Raw genomic sequence first — 10,790 nt, forward strand, 5'->3', positions numbered from 1 at the left:
ATACTTCAATGAAAAATACATTTTTTTAATAAGAAATATTTTTTTTTTAAATCGAAAAAATACAGTTATACAAATACAAATAAATTTGTATAACTTGTTTTTTGCTTAAAGTATTTTAGGTTTTTTTTATTAAAAAAATATTTTTGTATAAAAAATAATATTAAAAAAAATATATATTATTTTTAACATAATTTTTACTAAAATAAAATTGTTTCATATTAAAAAAGCCAAGGTTTATGAGTAATACATATGTTTATTTACAAAATTTTTTTTTTGGTCAGAATTTAAAATTTTTTAATGTTAAGGTTTTTTTTTAACACAAAAACAAAATATTGATGTTTTCTATATTTTTTATAAAAAATAATATTACATTTTATTTTTATTTTTAAATTTTATTGATAAAGAAACAATAAAATTGATTGTTTTGAATAGTTTTTTGTCCTAATTTTTTTATCGAAAATATACAGTTGTACTTCAAAAGGAAAATTAATTTTAATAATTATTTTTTTAGTTGCTTTTTTTATTAAAAACTTTATTTTTTATTATTTTATTTATTGCAAAAATACATTTCCATTTCCAAAAAAAAAATTTGTTTCAATTATTTTGCGTTTCATTACTATTTCGGCACACTGTATCACTCTTACAAACAAAATATTATTTGAAACCAAATTAAATGCAACACTGAACCGAATACTCAACAGCACAATGAACTAAAAATAAATATATCTTCTGTATATAATATATACCGTTATAATTTTAACTTATTAAACGAAAGTGAACTATATTGATGTTTTCTATTATTACCGTTAATGATATTCTCATTGTAGACAAATACAACAAATACACAAGAAATGTATAGAAATAATAAAAAAACTTACAAATTTGAAAAAATGTAAGTTAGAAATGTTAAATGAAAGCTAAACTGTTATTGTTATGATATAAATTCATATATTTAACTTGTTATATTAATGGTAAATAAAGCGTAGACAAATATTTATGTAAATGCAAGTATAGTGTAAAATATTGTAAAAATAAATTACATTTTAAAATTAATTTTTTAAATGTGTGTATTTTAAGTGTTAACATAGTTTTAGATTTTACTTATATTTGTATATGTATGTATGTAAAATAAAAACGTTTTTAGTGTTGGTAGATTCAATTTTTTTATTTTTATTTAAATTAAATGGTTTTTATAATGAATAAATATTTTTTATTGTGAAGAAAATATTATTTATAAAAAGAATTACTAATGAACATAAAAGTAATTTTATAAAATATTTTTTTATAGTTTTTTTGAACATAAAAATTAATTTTAAAACTGTAAAATATATTTTCAAATATTTATTTACTACATAAAATATTTTTAAAATTATTTTTATAATCATTAGTAATATTTTTAGTTTAAATTTTTTTAGTCAGTTGTAAAAATTTTTATTGTTAATTGTTTTTTAATTATTATTTTTAGTTTAAAATTTATGTATATTTTTATTAAAAATATTTTTTATTTTAACTAACATTTGTAAAAAACTTTTTTCTAGTGTTCATAAACTACTTTTTGTTATCAAAAATTATATTTTTTATTTAACATAATTTTTAATAAAACAAATGGTTTAATACTATCAAACAAAATTTTGTGATGGTCAGAATTTGAAATTTAAATGTAAAATAAAATTTAATTAAACTTTTTTAAATACTCAATCAAATTTTTTTTCATTTCAAAAATATTGTTTTATTAAAATGTAAATTAACGATAACTAACTGCTTTGTTATTTATATTATGTATGCTCTATATTTATCATAGTTTTTACTAAACCAGACATTAAAATGTTAATAAAAAATATTTTAAAAGCATTTAATTTTTCAGGGTTTGCTAGAAATAGTTAATTTTGATAAATTTATGTTTATAAATATAAATATATACATATATATATATATTTTTTTTCCTGTTATTTTAGTTAAAAGTAAATCCAAGATTTTATTCAAAATTTTTTGTTTTTTTTGAAATGGTTTTTAAACTTTGAACCTAATTTGTTTCCAAAATCGGCAATTACATCCTCTAAATATGCAAACAGTTGCTCAGAAACATAAATTTTTCGATAGTAAATGTTGCCAGACACATGTTGACAGCATGCACAGCTCTGAAACATTTATAATTTTAGTAATCAGTGCCTAAAAACTACACGGCTTTCTAATAAATAGTCACAAAATTTGACACTATCGCAAACAAATGTTGCGCAGCAAATGTTGCGAAACAAAAGTTGCAGAATTATATTCAAAGTTGACGGAGAGTCGAAAACATTTTCATAGAGTGTTGAAAAACAGATTTTTGTACTAAGCTAACCGCCATACTACTTTCTATACAATTTCATGTTGTAAAGTATTTCAGTTCAAACGTAGCTGGCAACAATGTTGCGCAACAGTTGGATAAGCTTAACACGTTGAAATTTGAAGTTTCAGATAGCGCAATGTGCTATTTTCATAGATATTAACATCTGTTTGGAATGGTAATGTCTTTCAAGTTCAAATTAAAGCTGCTTTAGGTATGTTCTTAAACATAAGAGACTGGCAATAATGTTGCAGCACATAATATAGGCGCTGTAATTTCTAGTTTTGGAAATACAGTGAAAATCCTCATAACCGGAGACGCATCGTCGTTGCTTTTGTCCGGCTAAGGGAGCTATCCATATTTTGGGGCGTGGCATAAACGTGCAACTTGGCAATATATTTCTATTGAACTAATAAATGTGCGCCAATGTCAGCCATGAGTGAATGAATGCCAATTATCTCATTAGTTTCCGTTGAATCACCGCGTACCAGACGGCAGCAGCACAAGACAGACAGTTGGTTTGCTCTCAATATTTACCTATTGTTCTCAAAAAAAAACTATTTCAAAACACCAGAAATTAATAATCATTTAGAAGAGCGGGAACAATAAATTCTATACAATTTCCTTGACAAATTTTATGAAATCTTTCAAATATTTCCAAAATAATGTCCAGTCATTGAAACATATTTATGCCCGGTTATAGCAATTGCTTTTGTATGAAAGTAATAATGAAAACGTTGTGTTCATGAAGTTTGTCCAGCTATGAGAGATGCTTAGTTATGGTAGATGTCCGGCTATGAGGAAAATAGAACTTATATTATAACAAATTTTGTAGAATTTTTTTTTCTTTTTTCTATTTAAAATAATATTTTTATTTCCTTTTTTAAAAAATATTTTTTTTTCGTTTTTTTTTTAATATTTTTGCCTCTTTAAAATAATATTTTTTCTATTTCTTTTTTTAATACCATTTCTTCCTATATTCTTTTTATATTAAATAAAGTTTTCTTGTGGTAAAATATCTCTACGTACTCGTATAGCTACTATTGCAAATACATAATAAATAAACAAAAAAAAAAAACGAAACACAATTTTGTATGAAATGTGAACATTTTCAAACTAAAAGAGTCAATTCTTATTCAAGTAATTTGTACAGCGCAGAAAACTAAAAAATAAGTTACATATAACTATATATAAAACTAAACTACAAAATTAAGTCCATATAACTATATAAAAATTAACAAATTAATTATTATTAAATAATTAAGCTATATTAAACTTTCATGTAAATAAAAATATGCCTAGAAATAGTTAGTGCACTGTAAACATGCATATTTGTGTGAAATTATATTCTGAGAGAAAAAAAATAGTAGCAAAATGTTTAGAAATCAGCGCAGAGCTTGCAACGAAGTAAAGCTTCACAGCTTGCTAAGCTTTCGCGGAGCTTTTAATGCACATAAATGCCCACACTGTTAGTAACTTAGCATAGTTTAGCGAGGACACTGCACATAATAAATATAGGCTCATATAATTAAGTAATTTATTAATTTAAAAACAAATAATTATTTAGAAAAAATGCGTTCGTATGTATATACGAAAATTATAGCATGATAGAGTAATATTTAGTATATTATATGTTATTAAGAAAGCTTAATAAACTGCTTGTGAAAGCGACAATAATTCCACAATAGCTATAATCAAAATATATTATTAAAATATATTATTAAAAAAATAATAATAATTAGCATAGTTTGAAAATAAAAATTTGTATTAAATTTCAAAGCGGAAATATTCAAGAATTTATTATGATAATAATATGTGTATTGTATATAAATGGATATTTAGCATAACAGTTTATTATATGTACCGTTTTTTCTGCTTCTTAGCAAATTTGTTTTACTTACAAATTCTCGTCGGGACATGTGTAATGCAACATTAGCTTAATGTAGATAAACTTCAATAGAAAATATTGTAAAAAAAACTGAAGTAGAAAAACATAATTAAAACTAAATTAAGTTTAAATTAAGCAAAACAAGTAAACAGACAGCGACCTAATTGAGTCAATTAATAAACTAACAAACATAATATGTAAAAATAACGAACAAAAAATTGCTAATTCACTCAATTAGGCAGCTGTCTGCACAATACATAACTAATTTAGTGAAAATGTCATTGGATGAGTGTATAAAAATGAGCGTAAAAGTGGTGGCGTGGAGAGCGATGCTCGCTGTAGACAAGCGTTTCAATTTGGGAGGCACTCACTCTCAAGGCTGTGTTGACAATAAATACGAGTAGTTTGTTAGTTTGATGGTGTGGTAGGTAACTAGTGTGGTAGATAAGTGTGTGAACGAGTAAAAATAAGTAGTGTTAGTGTGTGAGAGTCTTATAAATATATAAAAAATTATGGTTTATTATTGAAATTAATTGTAATTAATTATTATGTAAACAGTTATACTTTCAATTAATAAATTGTAATGGAAATGGAACGTAATGGAAATGTAATGATTTTAAATAAAATAAATGTTGAAGTTGTATTATTTGTTAAAAAAATATTATAAATGTATAACAATTGAAACTAAAAGATATAAAAAATAATTATATGCAGTTAAATGTGTAAATATGTACGGAGTCAGTAAGAAATGATCATTAAATGCTTTTGTGAATACCTTTAAGTACAGAACTACTGTAAATAAAAATACATACGCACATAAACTTATGAAAAAATCCCTATTAAGTGTTTTATGACATAATTGAGTTGAAAATTTACACAATTTAAAATAAAAAAAATATACTGCAATAAAAATATATATGTTTAAAAAATTTTTAAAATATATATTTCAGTTCTTCAAGGTAATAAATTTGATTTAAGCAGCAAAATTTCAACTGAAAAATTATACATAAAACTAAAAATTTATTTTTTAAAAAATATTATAATTTGCATATTAGTTTTTCAAAGAATTAGTATGAATATCTTAAAAAACTCTATAAAACTTTTTTAAACTAAAAATTTATTGTTGAAAAAATATTATAATTCATATACATATTAGTTTTATTTCTCAAAAATTATAAAAATTTCCATAATTTTTTTTTTTTAACTAAAAACTTATTTTTTTTTAAATACTATAATTCTTACAAAGAATTTCTCGAAAGAAGAAATTTAAATATCATAAAAATTCCATAATTTTTTTTAAACTAAAAATTTATTTTTTAAAAAATGCTATAAACTGTAATATTATGAAGATCTCCATAATTCTTTTCTTAATAAAAATTATTATTTTTTTAAATACTATAATTCTTATATAGTATTATTCGAAGGAAAAACTTAAATATGATAAAAATTCTTTAATATTTTTTTACTAAAATTTATTTTTTAAAAAATATTATAATTTATAGCATTATGTAGCTATATTTTTCAAATATTATTAACATTTTCGTTTTTTTTAACTAAAAGTATATTTTTTTGAATATTATAATTTTTATATTAGTTATATTTTCGAAAAAAAAGCTATATATGATAAAAAGTTATAAAAAACTGTATTACTTTTTTAACTAAAAATATTTTTTTTTAATATTATAATTCTTATATTAGTTATATTTTTCGAAGAAAGAACATTTAAATATTATAAAGAATCATAAAGTTTTGTAGTAAATCTAAATTTATTATTTAAAAAGTTTTATAATTATATTTTTTGAAGAAAATGTGTATATATTATGCAAATATCCACAATTTTTGTCTATATAACAAAAAATGTAATTTAAAAATAATGAAAATTAACTTATTCTTTTTTTAATTTTTTCTTTTTGAATATTCAAAAACTTATTTTTCAAAATATTTTATAATTAATTTATTGTAAATATTTATGCAGCAAGTGCATCAGTCGCACGGCATTGCAAATATAGTATTAACAGCACGTTTCCGAATTCTTTATTTGTGCACTATAAAATATAAATGAAAAATTGTAAGTGAAATATAAAAATATAGCACAAAAATTTAAACAAAATTTAATTGTTAATAAAATGAAGTAATTTAATTAATTATTTAAAATTTACTGTAAAAAACTATACACCACCACACAGGCTTCCTGCAATAATAGTTAGTAAAAACGAGAATTGAAATGCTTAAATGTTTCGAAAAATTATAAGAAAATGTAAAATATTTAAAAAATATACAAAAAATATACGGCATGAGTAGGAATATTATAAGATGTGCTATGATTAACACACATAAATTAAATATACATATATGAAAAGCGGCAAGCTAGAAGTGCGGCTACAAAAAGCAGAACTTCAAGAAGGCGATGAAATATAAAAATATGAAAATATATATTAGTTTGTTAAAACCCTCAATAAATTTTTGCACCAGTGGGCTAAAAAGTCAGGAAACAAAATCTATTTGTGAAATAAAAGCTATTTTGAAATAATTTTTTAAGCGCCTAAAAGTATGCAGTAACCGAAAATGTAACGAAGTAATGAAATAATTTCAATTTTCAAATTTCAAAACATTTCTTCATTTGAAAGCCTAAAAATATACCTTTGTACAATTTTTTACAATTCGCTCCTAAAGGTAGGCAACATATGGCTGAAAACTTCAATTACTTTTCTTCAGTTACTTTTCTGCAAGCATACTGGCGTTACAAGGAACTTAGCAGCCCTAACCTAATTGAAAATAATATTCTGCATATAAAAACCTTACTAATATTTAATTTCCAACAAATTCAAAGCAAAAATATCAGAAACCTCTGAAACCTTCATCAATTAGCAGGCCTTTAAAATCGCATATTGCATATGAATTCAAATCAACATTTATAAACAAACTACTTAAGTATGTATGTACATATGTATGTAACTGTTTACCACTTGCCATGTGCGTTTTATTGTGCAATAAAAGTGTATTTTGTCACTATGCTAATCAAGCTAAATTTATTCTATGCACCTTTGGGCACCTTTGAATATGTATGCTTGTATATATTGGCGTGTGTCACTAATTAAATTTATTGTTGTTGTTTTTTCTACTCATTACGACGCAATTATATGTGTTCAAGTTATGTGCTCGTAGTTAAATGTAAGTATATTTCTGCAATTAGTAAGTAGCCAAATTTGAAGAAAAAATTATACTTTTTTGCAACTAAACTATTTATATGTACTATATATGTGTGCGTGTATATATGTTACTCACATTATAATTTAATAAAAATTTAAAGAAGGCAAATAAGCGGCTCATTACTTAAAATCATGCATATATACTTTGAATGTATGCGAATTCCCTTTCCGGCAAGTACCCGCCCATTTAAGTCAGAGCAAATCAAAGAAAAACAAGTGGAAACCCCCAAAAGAACATCAATACTAGCATATAGCATAGAAAGGTGTTGAGATATATTAATAAAATCTTAACTATACAAATTTATATATAAAAAACTGAAATTAGCGAAAATTGAAAAAATATTATCAAAATATATTGCCACTTTTACAAAGTGATCGAAGCTGTTTAAGTAAAAAAAATCTTGAAAGCTAGCCACATATTTATATGCTTTTCTAGTGCTTTAAATATTATTAATACGAAGACATATTTTAATCTTTTTTAGTTAATATTATTTTTAAATTTTTTACACGAATTTTCCTATTTATGTAAATTATGATAAAAAATAATACACAGGCATAAGCATATTTTCACATTTAAGAAATATATGTGACGAAAACTGAAGTATAGTTTCAGGCATATCTGAGCATATAGTGGAGAAATATTCTGCTTTCAAAACTATGAGCCTATCCTCCACCTGCCTTTATTTTAATTTTTTTGTCCTACATTTTTGTGAGTTCAAAATCTTACACTTCACTTGAACATAGAAAAACTGTATAGGACACTTTTAGGCACAACTTTTCTCTAGTTATACTCAATTAAGAGAAGCACACTTTTAGGCATAACATGCCCCATTTTCTAGCAGACTTTTTGGTTCCTCACACTCTTTTTTTGTTAATTTTGATCTTCTCTTCCCCTTAAGACATACTGAACAATGCTTAATGCAAAATAAGCACCATAACTAAATTAATTTGATACATTTCACCTATTCTAAGCGTACAACACAAAATTTAATTTCTTCAAAAACATATGCACTCAAATTGCAAACAAGCAAGCACAGTTTTAGGCGCCAAGCAATGCACAACGTATTTGTATTTGAAATTCACAAACAAATTAACTAATTTGAATGCCGATTGAATGTAAAATATTATTATTATTAGCACTCATATATGTAAATATCTATTTTACTAATATAACAAGCACACACAATTTTTGAGGCATATATTTAGGCGCACATTTTGCACAAACGGCACAAAATACTATTATGAGCACAAAAAACAGTTTTAGGCGCCTATGCACATGTATTAACCGCTACTAATGTTAAATTAGTAAAAGCACCAAAATATTTGACGTATACCTTTAGGCGCACATTTTCCACAAACAGCACAAAATCATATTTTGCAGCACGAAGCACAGTTTTAGGCGCCAAACTAACACCTAAGCACTTGTATTAAACGCTACTAATATTGAAATTCAAAGCACAAAAATTTTTGAGGTATACCTTTAGGCGCATTAACGGCACAAAATAATATTTAGCAGCACAAAGCACAGATTTAGGCGCCATATGCACATTAAGTACATGTATTAAACGCTACTAATATTGAACTTATATTCTAACTTGCTTTCACTAACAATTCTGACCTTTTGTTCTAACTTACTTTCACTTTGCACATAGCACATTGCACTAGCCGTTTCTGTAAGAATTTAAGCTATACAAATAAGTACTTTATTTAATTAAAGCTTTATTTTAATTTTTTTATCGTTTTTCTTCTCTGACTAAGTAATTTTTTATACCTCTCCGTTTTTCGATGCATAGTTTTAGGTGCTTTCATTTTCTCCTACATTTTTTTCCAGCACATTTTCTATTTTGAGGCACATTCGTTTTATCCTGCACTTAGTATGACTAATTTTTGTGAAAAATAAATTATTTCGGAGACCTCAAGCACCATGCACATATTATTTCAAGCACACTTTTAGGCGCATAAAACTTAAATAGCAAATGCACTTCTAGAAATTAATATATGAGCGCTCTTAAAGACTATGGCACCACACATTGCACAACATACCTACACATGAAAAATCAAAGCACTCGCGCACTTTCTTGTTTTCACGTATACCCATGGCTGTATGCATAGTGAAGCAAAGGACAAAGCACTGCTGATTGCATCAAATGGATTTAACATAAGCAAAGTTTAAATAATACTTAAGAAACTGATTCAGCTCCCAAACAGCTTACAATGCTTCAACATAAGAGACATTGGACACCTGGAGAGGAAAAAATCGGACTTTTTACCAAATTGAATGAGTTGCTGGCTAAGGCTTAATTTGATTATCACTCGGGCGTACAATGGGCCTAATGATGGCTTGAGTATGATGGCCTATGGTCTCATGAACCTTCCTTTTTAGCCAACAACAAATTCGACTGAAAATTCATTGGGTTTCCTTTTTACCAAAATCGCTGCTTTACTCGTTGCTTGACTGCGTGCTTGGCCTAATGCACAGTGTATTACTCTAAAAGCACTTCAATCATAATTTTCTGAATTTTAATTATTGTAAATTATGTTTTATTACTAGTTAAACGAATTTAATCGGAAAAAATGTTTAATTTAATTTGAGTTAAAATTTTATATCTTTTTTTATTACGCAGCAGCTGATCTTATTGTAAAAGTGGTTATTTGGAACGACTTAAGATAATTATAAATCAGAAGAACATCAATTTATTAAGCTTAACAAAATTAAAAAAAGTATATATAAAAAATATTCAAAAAATATTAAAAAAAAAATTAACTTAAAAAATTAAGCCTACAAAATTAATTGTAAAATAAAAGCTCTGTAACAAATAATCGACTGAACACTCTAATTAATTATAGAATAATGTTAAATGAAATGTATTAGCTAAAATTAAAACCAAAAAAATGAATATGCAGCTTAAAAATTATAAATTATTTGAACTTAAAAAATATCATATATATACCAACAAAATATATAAAAAAAAAATAAATTTGATTTATAACATCTTAAGACATATATAAAAAAAAGAAATTACGAAAAGTTTAACCAGAAAATTAACCAAATAATTAACTTAAAGTTCACTAAGCACATCAAAATTATACAATAATAACAACATAACTGAAACATATAAGCTAACTGTAAACACAAATCACATGGTATACTGGTTTGCAGCTAAATTAAAATATAGAAATCTCAGCGAGTTCTCGAAAACATTATTGAATGTGTATTTTATGTGTATTTTCTTGCTCCCAGCCACACACGAACAAAATATTTATAGTTATTAATTTCAATTGCTAATATTATAAAAGTACATAATACTTGCATATAATCAGCAAAAGCGTAAGAAACCTTAATATATATATAAATATAATACATACA

This window comes from Bactrocera tryoni, chromosome 2, assembly GCF_016617805.1.
Source record: "Bactrocera tryoni isolate S06 chromosome 2, CSIRO_BtryS06_freeze2, whole genome shotgun sequence".
Taxonomy (NCBI): Eukaryota; Metazoa; Arthropoda; class Insecta; order Diptera; family Tephritidae; genus Bactrocera; species Bactrocera tryoni.